Source organism: Mastigoproctus giganteus, chromosome 6, assembly GCF_048544385.1.
Source record: "Mastigoproctus giganteus isolate SK-2022 chromosome 6, ASM4854438v1, whole genome shotgun sequence".
NCBI classification, from domain to species: Eukaryota; Metazoa; Arthropoda; class Arachnida; order Uropygi; family Thelyphonidae; genus Mastigoproctus; species Mastigoproctus giganteus.
Window position 1 is genome coordinate 232,707,979 of NC_143580.1, and position 23,765 is coordinate 232,731,743.

The 23,765-nt window shown below is 38.4% G+C and overlaps 1 protein-coding gene across 3 annotated transcripts in view; it reads right to left on the reverse strand.

Moving 5' to 3' along the window:
- Akt (AKT serine/threonine protein kinase) overlaps positions 1-9,147 on the reverse strand; it is a 151,094-nt gene extending 141,947 nt beyond the window's left edge. For 2 of the 3 annotated variants that reach the window (XM_090375762.1, XM_090375760.1), the window contains exon 1: positions 9,070-9,147. The gene's annotated coding sequence lies outside the window, so the exon portion shown is untranslated. Of the gene's footprint in view, positions 1-8,765; positions 8,867-9,069 lie in introns of those variants that run through there. The other variant, XM_090375761.1, reaches the window with a different exon arrangement.
- Positions 9,148-23,765: the final 14,618 nt, after the last annotated feature.

Sequence of the window (23,765 nt, forward strand, 5' to 3'; positions counted from 1 at the left end):
GCTAAAAAAGCAAGGAATGAACACTATTGGCCCACTACATGTGAGCAGCAAGATCAGTCCACATGACCTCAGCATGTGGCTGATGAGTTAAACAAGTGCTTTGAATTTATATTAGCACAAAATATACTTTTCAGGGAAGATTACCATTAGTTTGGCTTGTAATTGATGTTAGTTGTGGCAACATGATACAATGAAGCAAAGCTTATATAGCAACAGCAAACAAAAAACTTAATTTCCCTATTCCTTCCAATAAGTTGTCCAAACCTTCTAAATTTATTTAAACTAACCACCTCTCCACAACATTAGATGGAAGTTTATTCCAACAATCACTCTTTGACCAAAAGCAAATCTGCACATGTACTAAGGAACTATCCTTTTCCAATTTAAATGTATGCCCCTTGTGTGTCTCATCCGAGAAAATGACAAGATGCCATCAGCATTTAGTTTATCTCTTTTAATGTGCTATACACTTCAATTAGTGTCACCACAGAGATGTCTACTTTCAAGAGACTGCAATTTGTTACAGAATCAGTCTTTCTTGGTAAGAATATCCTTTTCTGCTCCAAAAAGTTCCAAGAAAGAATAAAACAGATATAAATCCTCCTTCCTCTTAATTTTCAGTTTTGGTAAAGGATGATGAAGATTAAATTATAGGAATCATTTATGGTGCAGTTTGTTTTCTTTACAACTCAGCTGGTAGAGTATTCAGTGACTTTTACATGTGTATTTGACATGACAAATAAATTTCATCAATGAAGGTAGAATTTTACACCATTACCACATTTATAATACTCAAGGCATGTTTAGTTTAATTTAATAAAGTCTTTCATTTTTAATAGCATGCAAAAAAAAAAAAAAAAAAAAAAAATGATTGAAGGTGCCAAAAAAAGCAAGCACAGGTCACCAAATGGGCAGGTATTCAAGTTACATATTAACCATTGCTTCATAAAGGCTGCACAAAAAAAAAAAAAAAAAAAAAAAAAAAGCTGATATAGAAAAATCAACGCATCTACCAAAATATTGACAAAACAGCCGCTGAAAAAGGGGTCCCTACTTGTATTCTTATCTATAATGCTCTTTCAAGGTAGTCCCTTCAAAAGCACTACAATAGGCATTTACTGTACATGATATCAAAATTATTCTTTGTATCCAATTCCTTTGTGACAACTTCACAGTAGCTAAGCAGAATGTGAGGCATGATCTCCTTTTAACAAATTCATGTTGTGACTGCATATGGCTCCACTTCTATCAAGATGACCTTGCAATCCTTTTTTTTAATTACTCATTTCATTATTTTCCCTAGCACAGAGATTAAACTAACAGGTCTATAATTACCCATTTTGCAGCTTATTTTAATAAAACTGGAATTATTCTGTCAGCCCCAGGTGCTCTGTTCACTTTTAGCTGCAGCACATGCTGTCTTTGACTTACGTTTGTTATTATAAAATTATTTAACCACCAATCAGTATTAGACAGACTTCTCCTAACCTCATCTCTAAAACTTTTTCATGTGTGAACACAGACACAAAACATTTAATTATCCAGCATTAAATAAATAAATTTCTGAGAAGTGAAAAAAATCTCCAGATGGGAAATTATCAGGTCTAATGGGAGTCACTGAAAAGTAAAGAAAGTGCATGGAGCTGATAGTATCTGTTTGGTTATACTAAAAGAGACAGATAAGGTGGTTACTATAGAGACACCTTTAGATTTGGATGAACTTTCAAAACATAGGAAATGTATCCATCCCCCCCTCCCTCTCTTTCTCTCTCTCTCTCTCTCTCATGCACAAATGGGAGAAAGGGATTCCAAGAATTATCCAGACAACTACAGACCTGTAGGTCTGATTATGGAAACTATGATTCAGAATGCAACACAGGGTCACCTTGATGGTAATGATATTATGAGAGTGGGAGTTCTTGTCTGAAAAGTCTGGTAATATCATATGAGGTAATTATTAAGGAACTGGATGCAAGAACTGGGAATAACTTTGATATAATCTACTTAGATTTTAAAAAGGCTTTTGAGTTGTTCCACATGAAATTCTTTTGGATAATGATAACTGGGAGAGGATGTTAGAATGGAGGGTTAACTAGAGGAAAACAGAGTTATAAATGAGTAATGTCCAAATGGACCAGTGTTATGAGTGGGATCAATTGGATGCAAAGAATAATTTTGATATCATATACTTGGATTTTAGGATTGGGTCTTTAAATTTCATTACTGATATTAATAATTCTGTTCTAACTTAACGGCAATTAAGCTTAAATACTAAAAAATGCAAGATGCTTCATCTGGGTAACGATTATGGAGTAGTACATGCAACTGTTGAATTTGAAAAGGACCTTGCAGTTGTAATATAGTCTAATGCCAAGTACTTTCAAAAGGAGTGATATATACGTAAAGTAGTAATATATAATTAAAGTTTTACTTGATATAGATGGTTTGACTATTGATGATCATGCTCAGGTAGCTGATAAACTGAATGAGTATTCTGCATCTACATTCACACATGTTATTCAAGGAGGGGAATGCCAGAAGTTTATAAACATCTAACAGGGAACTACAGATTTTGTAATAACTGAGAGCAAAGTGGAAGAGAAATTAAAGTTAAACATAAGGAAGGCACCTAGGGTAGATGGGATCTATCCAGTTATATTAAAGGAGGCAGCAAAGGAAGTAAGCAAACCCTTAGCTTATATAGTAATTATGAAAGCTTCTTTGCATTTTGGGGAGGTCCCCATGGACTGGAAATGTACAAATGTGTCCCCAGTTAAAAGAGGGGGATCAAAGGGTGACAAGTAATTACAGACCTGTTAGTTTGATTTCTGTTCCAGGGAAAATAATGGGAGTCACTGATTAAGGAAGCGATGCAGGATTATCTAGACAAGACTGCAGTTATAGTTCAGACACAGCATGGGTTTGTTAAGGGAAAGTCTTGTTTGACAAATTTGATTGGATACTATGATGTGGTAACAAAGGAATTGAATGCAAAGAATAATTTTGATATCATATACTTGGATTTTAGGAAAGCTTTTGATACCATAGCACATGGAAGACTACTGTAAAACTGGAGCAGCATGGCATTAAGGGCAAGTTGATACAATGGATAACATGATGGTTGAGTGGGAGAAGACAGAGTGGTTATCAATGGACACTGCTCTTCATGGACTAATGTTATTAGTGGAGTCCCTCAGGGTTCAGTGTTGGGCCCATTGTTGTTTTCGGTATTTATCAATGATATTGATGAAGATATATCAGGGTTAATGTCTAAGTTTACAGACAATACAAAGGTTGACTGCACAATTATCTTTTTCATTCTCCACTACCCTAAGTGTAATACCACATGGTATGTTACTCTAGGGTTACTGCTACCCATATGCAGTACTTTACATTTTTCAATATTAAACTTCAGTTGCCTCTTCTCAGCACATTTGCCAAACTTTTCTGGATCCAGTTGCAATAGCATACTGTCATTAACAAGCCAGCCAACCTTTGTATCATCAGCAAACTTCGACATTAAACCTGATATACCCTCATCAATATCATTGATAAATATACAATACAACAATGGGCTCTTCATGGACTAATGTTATTAGTCTACAAAGAGCAGTGCCCATTGATTACCATCCCTTTATCCATTGCAGAAACTTGCCCTTAATGCCACACTGCTCCAATTTGTACAGTAGTCTTCCATGTGCAACAGTATCAAAACCTTTCCTGAAATACAAGTATATGATATCAAAATTATTTTTTACATCCAGTTCCTTTGTGACTACATCATAGTATCCAATCAAACTGGTCAGACAAGACTTCCCCTTAACAAACTCGTGCTGTCTGAATTATTACTCTAGTTTCGTCTAGATGATCCTGCAATGCTTCTTTAACCAGTGACTCCATTATTTTCCCCGAAACAGAAGTTAAACTAGCAGGTCTATAATTACTCATGTCACCCTTTGATCACTCCCCTTGTGAACTGGAGACACATTTCGACATCTCCAGTCAGTGGAGATCTTACCCGAGTCCAAGTATACTCTCATAATTATGGCTAAGGCAGTAGTTTTCAACCGGGGTGCTGCAACAATATTCCATGGGTGCCACGTAATTTGGGTTTAAATTACTTAAACTTATTTATTTTTTAAAATTTATGTTTATTTTATTATAAAAAAGGTGTACAGTATCTTTTTAATTTTGTTGTTATTTATAATTGATCTTTACTTAGTACCTCTATATAAAGAATAAAATTATTATATACTGTGTGTATATATATATAAAATTTGTATTACGAAATGTAATTTTTATAATTACATTATTGTAATAACTATCATTATATATATTTTTAATATTATATATATAATATTAACTCTACTATAATATTAACTTTTTCACTCTACTGGTTTGCCATGCAGCTGGCAAATATCCTATTTTAGCTTATTATAAGCAACGTGTAGTGGATTGTGCTTTTCTGCTGCCACTGATGTTAGCTTTTCTACTATTTTTTTCTTATTTATTTCAATATATATTTTTTCTTATTTTTAATATATTTTACACACACACACACACACAGAGAGAGAGAGAGAGAGAGAGAGAGAGAGAGAGAGAGAGAGAGAGAGAGAGAGAGAGAGAGAGAGAAAATCGGATCTAACAGGATCTAATGAGTAGGGGTGCCACAAAATAAAATAAATTACTGAGGGGGGTGCTGTTATTAAAAAAAGGAAAACCACTGGGATAAGGGTTTACTTCCTTTCCACCTCCTTTAATATAACTGGAAAGATCCCATCCACCCTAGGTGCCTTTCTTATGTTTAGCTTCAACAATTTCTCGTTCACTTTGCTCTCGGTTATTAAAAAATATTTCACTTCCCTGTTAGAGTGTAATAAGCTTCTGTTCTCCACTTCCCTATAGAATTCCTCATATGTGAATGTAGATGCAAAATACTCATTCAATTTGTCAGTGAGAAGGATCATCAGTCGAACCATCAGTATCAAGTGGACAATCAGATTCATCCCCTTCCTTCTAGAGTTTATATAAATAAAGAAGTCTTTGCTGTTTTTCTTCATTAAGATTAAGAGAAATCCTTTGTCAAAGATTTCTCTTAATCTGCCTTCGCTTGCCTAACCTCCTTTGTGACTTGATTATGGACTGGCTTAAATTATTTTAAACTATAGACTTGCTTGTCAATTTATATGTATTCCATGCATTTCTCTTCTCTGCCACGAGTCTCATTAGTTCATCTGATATCCATTTGGGTCTAAACCTTGAACAGTAGATGGCATTCTTACTCTTGATGAGATATACACCCGAGGGGGCATAAATTCCAAGTTGAGGAAAGACAGTTGCAGGATAGTTTGCCTTCAGCCAGTGGAGGTTGATTATTGGAAAAATCAACTCCATTCAGATATATATATATATATAAAAAAAAAAAAAAAAGCTGATTTTGGAGGGGGGGGGGAACACAATTTGTGGAACACAATTTTTGTACAAAGCTTGCAAAATGCCAGCCAACAACAATGCTAAACCAAAAGTAATGTATATCCATACAGCAAATTTTTCCAACTACTGTGAAATTGTATTCTTTTACAGTAGCTTTCCTTGTTATATGCCATTCTATGTTGCATTATTCCGTACAGGGTCACATCAAGGGGAGGGAAAAAAAATGCAACAGTTTTAAATGCTTATTTTTTTAAGGTACTGGGCTAGTATTTGTGAATATCATTAAGCATGAAAGTCATGAGAGTTTTTCTACAAGTGACTAATATATTCCAGCAGAAAAATTCTGAGAGCAAAATGGAACACACTACTGGAACGGTCTCAGTAGCCGAGTGGTCAGGAGCGGGAGTGCAGTAGCACACGCTCTTTAAGTAGACAGGGATTCAAGCCCCTGACTGCTAAATACGGTCGATCTTCCAACCAGCACTGGACCAGCATGGCAAATTATGGTCCATTTCTCAACATGAATGTTGAGGAGGCTTCCATCCTGCAGTGGGTTGATAACGGCTGCAGTTTTTTACTGAGCAGCATATTTATTTGTGTAAAAAGATTTTATCAGACTGGCTGTTTAAGTGTGTAACAAGAGTTTAAATCAGGAATTAGTTGCAGAAAAAATCCAAAAAGATTAATAATTTCTAGATTTGTGAAGAAGACGAAAAGGTGTTTGAATAGACCAGTTCTGTGATTGACAACAAAATGTGTATCATTAACAGAAAAAAGTCCATGAGGATGCCTGAAAATATTACGTGTACCGGAAGTGATTAGATATGGGATAGTCTTGGCTACCATACTCACCAGATCTGAATAATCTATGATTGCTTCCTGTCAGGATTCTTTAAGGATAATACCTGCTGCAATAATTAATATGAAGAACTAAAAGGTGAAATCACAGCTGGAAGGTATTCCTGAAGAAACACTAGCTAGAGTTATGGTATACTTCAATTGGAATCTACAAATGGTCTTGGATGTACAGGAAGCCCTTAATGAATGTGCTTTAGCTTGAATAGTAAACTTACATGTTCAGTGAAAACAAACTCACCCAGTACGATACACCAAAAAAACAGAATAAAACAAAATGTTCTGTTTTAAATTTGGTAAAACAGTTTATGATACCCATAACTTGTCAAAAGTGATTTTTGGAAGAAAAGAGAGGGGGGGGGGGAGTGGTTTTTGAGGTTCGGAGGCCACTCACACTATTTCACTTTCCTAATATTGCTACCTGCTGTTCCTTATATCCAAAGACAAAATATAATCTTAGAAAAAAGGGAAAGGAACAAATTTAACGTCTTGGAGATTCAGCTAAAACTGCAGCTACTTAATACATGAATTTTGGACATGTTCTCAATGGCAGAATTGCTAGATTTAATGTATTAAGTCCCAAGTAACTTTTGGATAGTACCTTATATCATATTGGTGCAACACTGGCTAGCTTACCTAAACTCAACTCCATTCACTCTAATCCTGATATAAACAAATGTCACTGAGTAGAGCCGTCATTGGCACATGATGGTTACAAGCCTCAATGATTTTCTTTTAATATTTTATTTTACTGATAAGATATACATTTTACTGATGAGAGCAGAACAATAAACAGAGTAAAAAACTATTACAAGAGAGAAATCCAAGAGTAAAATAAATACCATTAAAATACATGCAAAACAATAAAAACAATAAATCATAGCATTTGCATAATGCTAATATGTACAAAAGAAATGTACAGAAGTTTAATTACCAGTAAGAGAAATAATAAAAGAAAAGAAATGAAAAGAAAAACACAAAAGGTTAAATAAATAATTAAAAATAAAGGTTAATGGGAACTAATCACTTTGCAGTTCAAGAGATGAGGCATACTTGTAGACGGAGTTCATCAAAGACTGAGAAGTGTCAAAAAAAAAATCAATCATTTGCAGATTTGGTAATTCTGTTTAGTAGACTGAACTTCATAAAGTCTGTGGTGGCGGAGTCAGGGTGAATCACGCAAGTTTCCTGACTTGTCTAGAAGAAATGCTGAAGTTACTTCGGAGGTTCCAGTGATTACTTAGGCAAGTTTGTTTTGTTTGTTTGTTTGGTTTTTATGAGCATTAGCAACTAAGGCCATATTGCTCTGGGGATATGCGGTGGTCATTCCCTGACCTTTGCATCCTCCGTATTTGGTGATCACGGGCTCAAACCCCAGTCTAATCAAGAAGCGTGTGCTACGCACTGCTGCTCCTGCCCACCTGGCTACGGAGGCGACGCTTAGGCAAGAAGAGTCAGCAATAATACTTCTGGTGCTTAGAGGTGTCACATGAAAGTAATTGAACAGTGATTCATAATATACTGAGTGATAAAACAGTGGATTATGGAATGAATAAAACAGTGGACAAAATTTTTTTGTACTGTTTCTATTTTGTTGAGTAAACTCTTGATATAAGGATTCCAGATGGGTATGGTGAATTCAAGGATTGGCAGTACTATGATTCTATTGGTTAAGTTAATGATAGGATTATGGTTAGAATGACAGTTTAGAAATAAGAATATTCCAAGAGTATGAACACTGAAGTTAAGCTATTTTTTCCCTTCTCTTTAAGGTGACCACAATGCAAATATTTTTCAATAATAAATGCAAAACTGAAACTCTCATATCTAATATTTTGATCTCTGCTGAAATACCAGTCATCCTTCCACATTATATTCTACTGCTTTATATACTATTAATCAAATTATTTATAATATAAAGAAAATATAATAAAGAAATATATCTTCCAGAAGTAAGATTTGATGTGAATCTCTGAACAACTGATTGGTGATACAGATGTATTAATAGCCTTTTAGTGAAATTGCTTACATTTGTTTCATAAGTATTAGCAGCAAAATCTAAATTAAAATAAAACTTTGAAATGAGCTCAAATAGCTTAAGTTTCTGTCACTAAGGCATTAGCTTAAGTAAGCATAATAAGTAATTACGAATATCATGAGCCTAAGTAAACTCTCCAAGATGAACATAATGATTATCGTGTTACTTAGGTTTCAAAAATCAAGAATACTAATAAAAATATTTCCCTTTATTACAATTTACAACCAAAACAATGCTGATCTATTTTGACATGAACAATTATTTACCGAATGTGGGAACGTTAGGTAAGTTATAATAAGTCCATATTTTAAATTATATAGTTTAGTTGTTTCCTATGTATTTAATCACAACAGAACTGTCTATTTTTATAACTTAGAAGGCCAGCGTTGTCCATGTCAACATCGCAAGGCTCTTCAGCACAAGGATCACAAATACTTACTAGAAGAGGTGCCAAGTTCGCTAGTAAACAAGTAATTAGGGATGACTGAAAACTCCTTTCAGTAAATGTCGAACTAGCTGACAAATAAGCTTCTTGAAAGCGTGAAGTCAATCAAAACTTAAAAGAAGATTATTCATTTTCAATTCCCATTCAATTGGGATGTCCTTCGTTTTTGCAAAACTCCCCAAATAAAATACAAAACTGGTTAAAAACTTTTAAAAAATCTGTTTAACTGTGAGCAATTGTTCTATGACAAACGTATACGAGGACAGAACACATTACGTGAAAACCATATTTTTCTCACCTCATAGCAGTAGTCACTTATTACCTTTCTCCCTTTTCACTGACAATCTCGCAGAGTTCAGGAGACCTCGAGACAGAGGAATATAAACAAAAGCACATCGCCAATGTCATAGTTCAAAAGGAGACGACCTAAGCAGTCAATATTTTAAACGAGATGACTATCCTCTTTTACAATGTCACGCCCAAGAAAAAAATGCAAAATAAGTGGTTTAAAATTAAATTTTTTGAAAACATCACACTAAAATATTAAAGCACATTAGAAAATTGTTATCGTGAAGGCATAGCCTCATCTTAGCACCCACATGAAAATGGATAACTTGATAAATGAAACTGCAAATTATAATATTATAAAAATATGGCTGACAGATAGGTGAATAATTTTTGCCAAGAAAATACACGATTTTTTTAATACACCAAAACTACTGTTCGCATCCGTCATTGACAGAACTTTTTTAACTCAGTGGCTGAGTTAGTTGGTCATAGATGGAAATACAAATGTTCTTTCTCCTCCCCCCCACCCCGGAAACTCGGGTTTATCATCCAGAAAAAAGGGAAAATCAACCACAGAACGTAGTTCGTAGACATACACGAGTATATGAGGTCATTATCGGGTAGCCCTAAAGTAAAAGGGATTTTTTTTTTTTTTGGTTTTTTTTTTTTAATACACAGAAATAGCAAACGATAAAAATTTTAACCTATAGGATGTAGGCTACGATTTTTTTTTTTTTTTTTGTGTGGGGAAAAAAGTACATGGGATGCAATATTTTCCGCCCAGATAGAGTACCAAGGGAAAACTCCTTCTGTCCTTATCTGTTCCCTCCTGGGCTAAAGAGACAGCGATAACTGGAAAAAAAATTCTGAACATTTAATTATTTGTTTATCATGCCAATATTTATTTGTATAAATGAGGAAAAGTAGTACCAGAGTTGAAAAGGTCTAGATGTCATTTTCAGCTAGTGACCGAATTGCTGGCTACTTCCTGTTGTGGTCCAGACAGAAGTCCAATGGAATTTCTTCACAATGTGATAGATCAATCCATAACTGATGGAAGATGCATTGCTTTTATTGTGTTTACGATTCATATTCCGTTATTTATTTTTATCCATAAAATAAGTTAAAGTTCTATAAATCAACGAATTCCACTAATTGAGATCAAGAAACTGTCATGTGATACAAATATTAAACAGAAAAGCGTTCAGTGTGATATTTTGCAACTTTTTGACACCAAACTTGTATTGGTTGAATGCATTAGCATAACATTAGTAGTGACATAGATTGCAGGAAAGCGAGTTTCTATAGCATTTATTCAAGCTATTAACTTCAACAACTACAAATGGAAGTTTGCTCCAGCAATCAACCACTCGCTGACTAAAGGCAAATTTACACACATCTTTTCTGCAAAGGTCTTTCCTCAATTTGAATTTAGTCCACCTCAAGTGCGTAATGTGAGCAAGAGGAAGAATTCCATCAGCATTCAGCTTGCTCAAACCATTCAAAGCTTTAGATACATCAGTCAGATATCCTCGCAGGTACCTAGTGTCCAGATGCGGCAATTAGCAGAACTAGACCCTGTCTTGGTAAGATCATCCCTTTGTTCCCCTCACTAGTCTCACTGCCCCTCCCTGTACTTGCTCCAGCAGTTCAATATAATTCCTAAAAAGGCCTCCAGATCTGTATGCATTACTAAAGGTGAGGCATAACATTGCCTAATACTCATACAATGGGATAATCACTTCCTTCTCTCTCTGCTACCAAAGTGCGAGCCAATTTTGGCACGCACCCTTAAAAGACTCCAGGTAGCAAGTACAGCTTGTCTGGCATATTTGAGAGAATGTCTGTGACATCCTCAAGGACCATAGGACCTTTGATCCTCCTTTGTAAATTTGGGTCACATTTGCACATCTCCAGTCCATGGGCACCTTCCCTGAGTCCTAAGAAGCTCTCATAATTATGGCTAAGGGTTAGCTTACTTCCTTTGTTGCCTCCTTTAATATAACTGGATAGATTCCATATGACCCGGGTGCCTTTTTTTTGTTTATCTTCAACAATTTTTCCTCCAGATTCCTCTCAGTTATTAAAAAATCATCTAGCTCACTGCCAGAGTTTAATTCACCTCTGGCATTCTCCTCCCTGAATAACTCCTCATGTGTGAATGTAGATGCAAAATACTAATTTAATTTGTTAGCCACGTGAGCAGGATGATCAACAGTTGAACCATCAGTATCCAGTGTACCAATCTGATTCATCCCTTTTCTTCTAGAGTTTACATAGGTAAAGAACTCTTTGATGTTTTTCTTTGCATCCTTTGCGAAAGATTTCTCATAATTTTCCTTTGCCTTCATAATCTCCTTTGTAACTTGGTTACAGACCAGCTTGTATCTATAATAGGTTTCCATGTCACCCATAAATTTATATGTATCCGATGCATTTTTCTTCTCTGCCATATGTCTCATTAGTTCTTCTGACATCCATTTAGGCCTAAACCTTGAACAATATTTCTTAGTTGATAGGTAAAACCTAGTTGCTTCCAAGATAAATTCTTTGAATGCTTCCCATTTTGATTTAGTTGTTGGTAACATCATTAGTCGGTCCCACCGTACAGAATTTAAATACTGTCTCAGACCACCGTAGTCGCCTTTATGAAAGCAAAAACCCTTCCCTTTACCCCTGATAATTACCTCTTTGAGTATATTCCACCTTGACAAATGCAAAGTACTGCAAAGTAGAAGTAACCCCAGAGAAACGTACCAACTGTGTGGTACTACACTTAAGGTGGTAGAAAATGAAAAAGACCTGGGAGTAATTGTGCAATCAGATATGAAGTTTTCTGTGCAATGCAGACAGGCTGCCAGGGCAGGTCATGGGGTTTTGTCAATGATATATAGGAATTTTGCTAGCAGGGAAAAGGAGGTGATTATCCCTCTGTATAAGGCAATGGTCAGGCCACGCCTTGAGTACTGCGTACAGGTCTGGAGGCCTCATTTTAGGAAGGATGTAGATTCACTTGAGCGTGTACAGAGAAGGGCAACAAGATTTGTGAGGGGAATGAAGTAATCCTCTTACCAAGAGAGGTTTAAGTTCTGCAAATTTCAGTGGCTGGAGATTAGGGACCTGCGTGGTGATCTGATTGAGGTATATAAGGCCTTGAATGGGTTGAGCACGTTGAATTCTGATGGGATCCTTCCATTTGTTCACATTACGAACCTAAGGGAGCATAAATTCAAATTAAGAAAAGACAGATGTGCGGAAATTTGCCTTTAGCCAGCGGGTGGTTAATTGCTGGAACAAATTTCCATCTGTCGTTGTGGAAGTTCATAGGTTGAATAAATTTAAGGAGGTTCCTCCTTAAATTTATTCAACCGGCTTATGCTGCATAAGCTCATACACTTGCTTTCTTGCATCAAATGCCACTGCTACTACTACTACTACTACTTCAGCACACTGTGATCACTGGCACCTATATGAGTTGTTATGGGCCTATATGAGAGTTTGAAGGACAGGGTGGATGCCCTCGAAGGAAATAAATTGAGGGGCCCATCAAGCTCTCAGCTGCCCACATCAAAGCCAGAGCTTGCACTTGGTCATCACGCAACACAGCGGCAACCCCCAAGGCAGAATGCGCTGGTCCCACAGGAACTATTAGTTGTTGGTGACTCTATTGTCAGGGAAACGGGGAATATATTTTGTAAAAAGTATAGGTGGAACAGGACCAGGGTATGTCTGCCAGGGGCAAAGGTTGATGACGTTGTAGAGCGGATATCATCTTTCAAGGGCACAAAAGGTGATATAGTTGTAAACGTTGGCGCTAATGATATTAAGAGTAGGAGACCGGCAGAATTACTCAACAAGTACAGGTCACTGTTGAAAAAAAGCCGAGAATTAGGGTTGAATTTGAAAGTGTCTGCAATTCTGCCCAGACACGATAGGAGGGAGTATATGATGAGAGCCTTGTCGATCAATTCGGCCCTGGAAAGATTGTGCAAGGCTCAAGGGGTAGAATTTTTTTCAGCCTGGACTGTACTTGTTAACAGGAGAGATTGCTTCTACAGTGGATGGGATACACTTAAATAGAAAGGGTGCAAGAATATTTGCTGATGCTATCGAGGCAGTGTTAGGTGGGTCGGAAAACTGCTAGCTTGGGGGGATACAAAGACTAATAGTTTAACAGTAACCGCAGGCAGAGGTGAAGGTGATTCTTGCACAACTTCTATTAGAATAAGAAGCGACCTGGAGCGAGGGGTGTTGGGGGTTTCAGGGACGGATGGCAGTCATCCTGGAATAGTTGGGTATATGGGATGTGTTAGGGTAACAAGGAATAGGCATAGGAGCATATATGCTTGCATGTATACCAATGCTAGAAGTATAGTAAATAAATTTGATGTATTTGAAGTGTTGGTCAAGACATCAAACGCGGATATTGTTGGGATAGCAGAGACGTGGTGTCACAAAGATATAAGGAATGCAGAACTGGAATTTGGGGAGTACAATGTGTACAGAAAGGGAGGAGGTGTTATGCTGTTAATTAAGAAAAACATAAAATCAAAAGAAGTGCATCCAGTTGATATAGATGGACAGTGCACTGTTGAGTCAGTTTGGTGTGACATAAGCACTGCAAAAGCAAAAATAAGAGTAGGAGTGTGTTATAGGCCTAATGACTCGAATGAGTACAATGAACAATTGTACAGAGAAATAGAGTGGGCCAGTAAATCAGAATGTCTTATAATGGGGGATTTTAACTTCCCAGATATTGACTGGAACTTGTGGGTTGGTCACTCACAGACTAGTCAGACTTTTGTGGATTTATTGGATGATTGTTTTCTGCAGCAGCATGTTCGAGAGGCAACCAGAGAAAGTAATACTCTTGATCTGGTTATCAGCAGTGATCATTCGTGTATTAAGAATTTGCAGATAAAGGAACCACTAGGTGGCAGTGATCACAGTGTGCTGAAGTGGGATTTACTCAAAGAGGTAACTACCGTCAGGGGTAAAGGAAAGGGTTTTTGCTTCCGTAAAGGGGAGTACAGTGGTATCAGACAGTTTTTAAATTCTGTACAGTGGGATCGTCTGACGATGTTACAAACAGTAAATTCTAAGTGGGAAGCATTCAAGGAATTAATCGTGGAAGCTACTAGACTTTTCATACCGATGAAGAAATATTGTTCAAGGTTTAGGCCTAAATGGTTATCAAATGAACTAATGAGACTCGTAACAGAGAAGAAAAATGCATGGGATGCATATAAATTTTCAGGCGACGCAGAAGCCTGTAGCAGATATAAGCTAGTCTGTAATCAGGTCACAAAGGAGGTTCGGCAGGCAAAGGCGGATTACGAGAAATCTTTGGCAAAAGATGCTAAGAAAAACAGTAAGGATTTCTTTACTTATATAAACTCTAAAAGGAAGGGGCTGAATATGATTGGTCCACTTGACATCGATGGTTCGACTGTTGATGATCCTGCTCAGATAGCAAACAAACTGAATGAGTATTTTGCATCTACATTCACACGTGAGGAATCATTACAGTTTGAAAATGGAAGAAGGTTATCAAATTGTAGCAGTGTGCTTAATGATTTTGTGGAAGTTGATAGATTAAATAAATTTAAGGAGGGACTGGACAGGCATTTGGAGGGAATGGTGTGATTTTTTTTTTTTTTTTTTTTTGGCTGATGCTGCATAAGCTCCTACACTTGCTTTCTTGCATCAAGTGCCACTACTACTACTACTACTACCTAGTGGTACCTTTATCTGCAGCTTCTTAATGCATGAAGAATCACTACTGATAATCATATCAAGAGTATTACTCTCTCTGGTTGCCTTCCAAACATGCTGATATTGAAAACAATTAACCAATAAATCCACAAAAGCCTTGCTAGTGTGTGAGTAACCAACGCACAAATTCCAGTCAATATCTGGGAAAATAAAATCCCCAATTATAAGTCTCTCTGATTTACTGGCCCACTCTATTTCCCTGTACAGTTTCTTATTATGCTCCTCAGAGTCATTAGGCCTATAACAAACTCCTACTCTCAATTTTGATCTCCCAATGCTTATGTCACACCAAACTGACTCTACAATGCACTGTCCAGGCATGTCGACTGGCTTCACTTCCTTGGATTTTACGTGTTTTTTTAACTAATAGCATAACCCCTTCTTCCCTTCCTATCCTGTCTAACCTCCCTATACACATTGTACTTCCCAACTTCCAGTTCTGCATTCCTTATATCACGTAATTCCTTATATTCCTTACACCACGTCTCTGATATTCCAAAATATCTGCCTTTAATACCTCAATTACTGTCTAAATGATTATTATCTAAATATCGATATCTAATTACGATCTAAATGTCCTTGGATTGCATTTTTAAGCATTGCCTATAAGATTTTCACTATCCCTGATGTCAGACTGATCAGACTGTAGTTAACGACTTCACTCTTAAGATTGCCTTGGTCTATTAGCGATACTTTGGCACTTCTCCAATCCAAAAGACTCCCTTAGGAGTCTAATGATGCCCTCAAAATTAACTACAAAGGTTTAATGGTCCCCCTCAAAATTACTGGTTATGTGTCAAAAACTCTTGGAGCTTACTTGCCTTTAGGCTCAAAAGTTTTTCTCAAAATTATCCTCTCTAATTTCGAAATCGCTAATTTCATATGGTGGCTCAGCCTCGATCGTATAACCTATTTTCAGCATGAAAGGTCTTTTCTCAGTAAAGGCCGATGCAAATTCCTATTCAATTTATCAGCAATCTCAGCTGGGTTATTTAAGATTTTCCCATACACACTACCCAAGGGTCCCAATCTGATTTTCATTTTGTTCTTTCATACACACGAAAAATTCCTTGCCTCATTATTTACTTTCATAGCCCCTGCTGTCTCATTTGCAGGATTGGCCTCTCTGACCTTATATTAGAATTAGCATTAGTAGTGGCATTTGATGCAACAAAGCAAGCTTATTCAGATCGCTTTCTTGCCAAAAAAAAAAAAAAAAGAAAATACGCTTCCCATTTTACCCATTGATTCTCGCCAATAGTTTGTCTTGCTGTTGCCTGAATTTATTAAGACTCTGAACTTCCAGAACAACAGATGGAAGTTTGTCTCAGCAATCAAACATTCCCTGGCTTAAGGCAAATTTCTCCCATCTGTTCTGCAACACTCCTTCCTAAATTTGAATTTAGCATTAAATTAACATTAATATAATGCAAGAAAGCAAACTTATATAGCATCAGTGAAAAAAAAAAAACTTTCACATTGCGACTATCTATTTGCTACAAAAGTTTGTCCAGTTCTTCCTTGAATCTATTTAAACTATCTACTTCCACAACGACAAATGGAAGTTTGTTCCAGCAATCAACCACTCGCTGGCTAAAGGAATTTCTGCACATCTATTGGACATCTGTCTTTCCTCAATTTGAGTTTATGCTCCCTCAGGTTTATAATTTGAGCAAGAGGAAGAATTCCATCAGCACTGAGCCCGCTCGAACCATTCAAAGCCTGTCTCCAGATGCTGAATTTGCAGAACCTAAGCCTTTCTTGGTAAGAGATCCCCCTTCATTCCCCTTACCAATTTCGTTGCCCTTCTCTGCACTCGCTCCAGCAACTATAGATCCTTTTCTAAAATAAGGCCTCCAGGCCTGTATGCAGTACCCAACCGGTGGCTTAACCAATTGTCTTATACAAAGGGATAATCATTTCCTTATCCCTAGCAGCAAAGTCCTGCATATGATTGACAAGACCCAATGAGTTACTCTGGCAGCCTGTCCACACTGTTCTGAAAAACTTATAGCCGACCGCACAAATACCTCTGGTCGTTTTAATTCAACCCTAGGGGACTTCACTAATAAAATTAGTCACGAAGAGTAGTCCATTGATTACCCCTCTCTGTCTTTTCTCACTCAACCTGTCCTTTAGCCATAGTAGCAATTTTCCCTTAATGCCACACTGCTCCAATTTGTACAACAGTCTATCATGTAACCCCAGGGGGCTCACATGCGGTGAATAAGGGCTTGGCAAACCCAGGGTACTGAGCTGGATATCATTATTCACCATCCTTCTCCGTGATCTCTCTCTCTCTCTCTCTCTCTCTCTCTCTCTCTCTCTCTCAGGGTAACTAGGGAAATTTTGGCTGGTGCAGCATAAGCCTTTCTTGCATCATATAGATAATAATAATAATAATAATAATAATAATAATAATAATAATAATATGTGACTCCTTCAGTTTCTCACTGAAGCCTAAAGATGAAGAGACAAGAAACCCGACGAAATTCAGGCCAATCACATGCCTCCCAACAATGTACAAGATCCTGACCGCTGCATAACTAAGAAGATATCAGTCCACTTAGAGAGTCAGAACATAATGCAGAAAGCAGAGCCCAACAGCAAAAGGATGCAAGCGGAGGAGCAAAGGATGCAAGGAGCTATTAACCATAGATGCCGCAGTTATGGAGCAAGCCTTCAAGAAGCATCGCAACCTATACACGGCCTAGATCGATTATCGCAACGCCATCGACTCCGTACCTCATAGCTGGCTAATAGAGACCCTGAAGATCTACAAGGTCAATCCGATAGTGACAAACTTTCTAGGAGCAACAATGGCAAAATGGAATACCACCATTAAGGTTGAGAACATCACAACCAGGCCAATCCCCATTAGAAGAGGAATCTTTCAGGGAGATGCTCTGAGCCCACCATGGTTCTGTCTAGCACTCAACCCGCTATCCACCATGCTCAACGGCAGCAAGTATGGATATAACCTCAAAGAAGGAAGAAAGAACCTGTACAACCTCACCCACCTGATGTACATGGATGACATCAAGCTCTACGCGGGAAGCAACTACTCCGGATCACGGAAGAAGTCAGCAAGGACATCAGGATGGAATTTGGTCTAGAAAAATGCAAGACCCACACACTGCACAAGGGAAAATTAGTTGGCCGAAACTACCAGCTGCTGACTGGTAAAGAGATCGAAGCTATGACAGAAGGAGAGACCTACAAATACTTAAGGATGATGCGGGCTGAGCAGTTAGAACACAAGGAAATTAAGAAGTGCCTGACCGAAAAATATCATCAGAGACTCAGAAGCCTGCTGAAAGCAAAATTGAACGGAGGGAACACAGTTAATGCCATAAACACATATGCAGCTCCAATAATAACATACACATTCGGGGTCATAATTGGACTAACACCGAGATATCATGCGAAAGACAAGGATAATGATTATCAAGAGTCGCTAACACCACCCGAAGTCAGCAGTGGAGAGAATAACAATACCTCGGAAAGAGGGAGGAAGGCGCCTGATAGACCTGACAGAACAACAGAAAACAGCGATAGTTAACCTGAAGGATGACTTCGAGAACAACACAGCACCACTCCACAAGGCCATAAGGAAGATAGATAAGTGATATACCCCACTCACCCTAAGCCAGGAAACTGCTCTCGCCCAAACGGTACAAGAAACGAAGATAGAAAGATGGACACTACAATGACCATCAAGATCACATCGAAAACATTGCTTTCAATGCATGGCTCACAAAGGGGGACGGTCTTCCCCGAGACTGAAGGGTTCGTGCTGGCCATACAAGACCAGGTAATCACCACGATAAACTATAGAAAATACATCGCAAAGGAGCCCGGAATGTCTGATGACATATGTCGACGATACCACCTGGCCTCAGAAACGATCGAACACATCACCGTGGGTCGCCCAGACTGAGTACACTCATAGACACGACCAAGTAGCCAGTATAATACATCAGAAGCTAGGGAGGAAATACCAGTTGACCAAAGAAAGTGTACCATACTAAAAGTACGAACCCCATGTAGTACTAGGGACCCGAACCCACAAGCTGTACTGGGACCGCGCCATAATAACGGATACGACCATCCCCCACAACAGACCGGACATAACCCTTGTGGACAAGATTGAAAAGGCTACCTACCTGATTGACATAGCGGTGCCGAATACAAGCAATGTCCAGAAAAACCCACGAGGAAAAAATTAGGAAGTACACGAACCTGAGACATGAGATCAAGGAGATGTGGCATATGCAAGAAGTATCAACTGTCCCAATCACCGTGTCAACAACCGGTATGGTACCAAAGACTCTACACAGCAGCCTAGCAGCAATAGGTCTCCCAGAGAACACCTACAAGGAACTCCAGAAAGTCGCAATCCTAACACCTGTAGAGTAGTCAGAGATTTCCTCGACCGACAGTAACACCAGACATTACAACCACCCTGTGTACTTGGTAGCAGTACCCGTCACGGTGTGGAATCCCCCAATCACGGAGAAATAATAATAATAATAATGTGCAACAGTATCAGAAGTTTTCCTAAAATCCAAGTACAGTAACCCTTGTATAACGCGAAGACTAGGTTCCAGAAATATCAAGCGTTACAGAAATCGCGTCATATGTGGTTCAGGTTTCATACAAAATGTAGGGTTATGTTCCGTAGTTTTTTTTTAATTATAAAAATAATAATGACATTCAACAAAAACATATTTTATTCATTCAAATATTCATGTAACTAACTATTTAACAAATACATAGCATAAAATTATAAAAATTAGGAATTGTACATAAATTTCATTGCACATAATGCATAAATTTTAAAATTAAAGATATGGATATTTTAATCGTCATCACTGTGTTCAGAAAATTTTTTTTGTAGATATTCTTTATTTACAAGTGGCCGGATGTCGTTATCACTTGAAATCTCTTCGACATCATTTGTATAATTCTCACTGGGTACTTCAGCTGGTTTTCTTATCAAAAAGTCGGTAATAAGCCCTTGCTTACACTATGCTGCAATTTTTTTATTAAGTTAATAATATGGAGCTAAACAACTGTCCAATTGTCTTGAATTTTTCCGAGCGCTCTGTTGAGGGATCATTATCCGTAAATTAACTTCCTAACTTTTATGCCAAATTTAATCCCTCTGAACTCTTTAACGGACTCAGCACAATCAGAATCTTCAGTAGAACTTTCCTGAACATCTGTATTTGGTTTGCCATCTTCTATTAATTAGTGGGCCTTCGTAGACGAGTGGTCAGGAGCGGGAGTGCAGTAGCACACGCTCTTTGAGTAGACCAGGGTTCTAGTCCCTGACTGCTAAATACGGTCGATCTGCCAAACTGCACTGGACCAGCGTGGCAGATTATGGTCCATTTCCCTCAGCATGAATTTTTGAGGAGGCTTCCATCCTGCAGTGGGTGGATAATGGCTGCAGTTTACCTTTTACCTTCTATTAATTGAACCAATTCCTCCTCATTTAAATCTATTTCTTCGTCAATTGATTCACGAATTTCATTAGCATTAGTAGAGGCATATGATGCAATAAAGGAAGCTTATGTAGCATAAGCCAGAAAAAAAAAACAAAAAAACTTCCACTTCACCCCTCCGTTCGTTCGAAATATCTGTCCAGCTGAGCCTTAAATTTATTTAGGCTATCAACTTCCACAACAAGGGATGGAAGTCTGTTCCACCAACCAACTACCCGCTGGCTAAAGGCAAATTTCTGGACATCTATCCTACATCGTGGTGTCACACAGATATAAGGAATGCAGAACTGGAATTTGGGGAGTACAACGTCTACAGAAAGGATAGACTGGATAGGAAGGGAGGAGGGGTAATGCTATTAGTTAAGAAATACATAAAATCCAAGGAAGTGAAGCCAGTGGACATCGCTGGATAGTGCTGTGTCGAGTCAGTTTGGTGTGATACAAGCATTGGGAGATCAAAATTGAGAGTAGGAGTGTGCTATAGGCCTAATGACTCTGATAAGTATAATAAGAAACTGTACAGGGAAATACAGTGGGCCAGTAAATCAGAGAGTCTTATAATGGGAGATTTTAATTTCCCAGATATTGACTGAAAATTGGGGGCTGGTCACTCACACACTAGCAAGGCTTTTGTGGATTTATTGGATGATTGTTTTCTACATCAGCGTGTTCGGGAGGCAATTAGAGGAAGGAATACTCTTGATTTGATTATCAGCAGTGATTCTTCATGCATTAAGAATCTGCAGATAAATGAACCACTAGGTGGCAGTGATCACAGTGTGCTAAAGTGGGATTTACTCAAAGAGGTAACTACCATTAGGGGTAAAGGGAAGGGTTATTGCTTTTGTAAAGGCGACTACGATGGACTGAGACTGTATTTAAATTCTATACAGTGGGACCAACTGATGATGTTACCAACAGCAAATGCAAAATGAGAAGCATTCAAAGAACTTATCTTGCAAGCTACTAGGCTTTACATACCAACTAAGAAATATTGTTCAAGGTTTAGGCCTAAATGGATGTCAGATGAACTAATGAGGCATATGGCAGAGAAGAAACATGCATGGGACACATACAAATTAACACATGACACAGAAGCCTATGATAGATACAAGTTGATCTGTAACCAAGTTACAAAGGAGATTAGGCAGGCGAAGGCAGATTACGAGAGATCCTTGGCAAGGGATGCGAAGAAAAACAGCAAAGAGTTCTTTACTTATGTAAACTCTAGAAGGAAGGGGATGAATCAGATTGGTCCACTTGATATTGATGGGTCAACTGTTGATGATCCTGCTCAGGTAGCTAACAAACTAAATGAATATTTTGCATATGCCAGAGGTGTATTCAACTCTAGCAGTAATCTAGAGAATCTTCTAATAACTGAGAGTAAAGTGGAGGAGAAATTGTTGAAGATAAACACAAGAAAGGCACCTGGGGTAGATGGGATCTATCCAGTTATATTAAAGGAGGCAGCAGAGGAAGTAAGCAAACCCTTAGCCATAATTATGAGAGCTTCCTTGGACTCAGGGGAGGTACCCACAGACTGGAGATGTGCAAATGTGACCCCAATTCAAAAAGAAGGATCAAAGGCTGACAAAGTAATTCTAGACCTGTGAGTTTTAACTTCTGTACCAAGAAAATTAATGGAGGCACTAGTTAAAGAAGCACCGCAGGATCATTTAGACAAGACTTCAGTTATAGCTCGAACACAGCATGGTTTTGTTAAGGGGAAGTCTTGCCTGACCAATTTGATTGGATACTATGATGCAGTCACAAAGGAACTGGATGCAGGGAATAACTTTGATATTATATACTTGGATCTTAGAAAGGCTTTTGATACTGTTGCACATGGAAGACTGCTGCCAAATTGGAGCAGTGTGACATTGGAGGCAAGTTGCTGCTGTGGATAAAGGGGTGGCTGAGGGGGGGGAAGACAGAGAGTGGTAATCAATGGGCACTGCTCGTCGTGGACTAGTGTTATTAGTGGTGTCCCTCAGGGCTCAGTGTTCTCCATTATTGTTTTCTGTATTTATAAATGATATTGATGATGGTATATCAAGCTTAATGTCGAAGTTTGCAGACGATACAAAGGTAGGCAGGGTTGTCAAGGACACTACTGACACTATGCTGCTGCTGCTGTTTGTTGTTATTGTTATTTGGTTATAGGAGCATTAGCAACTAAGGCCATATTGCCCCGGGTATATGTGGTGGTCATTCCCTGATCTTTCCGCATCCTCCGTATTTGGTGATCACGGGCTCGAACCCCGGTCTAATCAAGAAGCGTGTGCTACGCACTGCTGCTCCTGCCCACCTGGCTACAGAGGCGCCCCTATGCTGCTGCAACAGGATCTGGAAAGGTTGAGCAGATGGGCTGAGAGGTGGCAAATGAAGTTTAACATTGACAAATGTAAGCAACGTATCAACTCTGTGGTACTACATTGACAGTGGTAGAGAATGAAAGGGACCTGGGGGTGGTTGTGCAGGCAGATATGAAGTTCTCTGAGCAGTGCAGACGGGCTGCAAGGGTAGCTCATGGTATATTGTCAATGATATATAGGAATTTTTCTAGTTTCTGATTATTCCCTTGTATAAGGCAATGGTCAGGCCACACTTAGAGAACTGTATACAGGTCTGGAGGCCTCATTTCAAGAAGGATGTAGAGCTGCTGGAGCAAGTACAGAGAAGGGCAACAAGATTAGTGAATGGAACAAAGGGGTGCTCTTACGAAGAAAGGCTTAAGTTTTGCAAATTACAGTGTCTGGAGACTAGGCACCAGCGAGGTGATCTGATAGAGGTGTATAAAGCCTTGAATGGTTTGAGCATGCTCAATGCTGATGGGATTCTTCCTCTCGCTCAGAATAATCACCTGAGAGGGCATAAATTCAAATTGAGGAAAGACAGATGTAGGATAGTCGTGCGGAAATTTGCCTTCAGCCAGCGGGTGGAACAGACTTCCATCCCTTGTCGTGGAAGTTGATAGCCTAAATAAGTTTAAGGCTCAGCTGGACAGGTATTTCGAACGAACAGAGGGGTGAAGTGGAAGTGGTTTTTTTTTTTTTTTTTGGCCGATGCTGCATTAGCTTGCTTTCTTGCATCAAATGCCTCTACTAATGCTAATCTGTCTTTCCTCAATTTGAATTTATGTCCTCTCAGGTCATTATTCTGAGCAAGAGGCAGAATCCCATCAGCATTGGGCATGCTGAAACCATTCAAGACTTTATACGCCTCTATCAGATCACCTCGCCGGTGCCTAGTCACCAGACACTGTAATTTGCAAAAACTTAAGCCTTTCTTCGTAACAGCAATCCTTTGTACCATTTACTAACCTTGTTGCTCTTCTCTGTACTCGTTCCAGCAGCTCTACATCCTTCTTGAAATGAGGCCTCTGGACCTGTATACAGTACTCAAGGTGTGGCCTGAC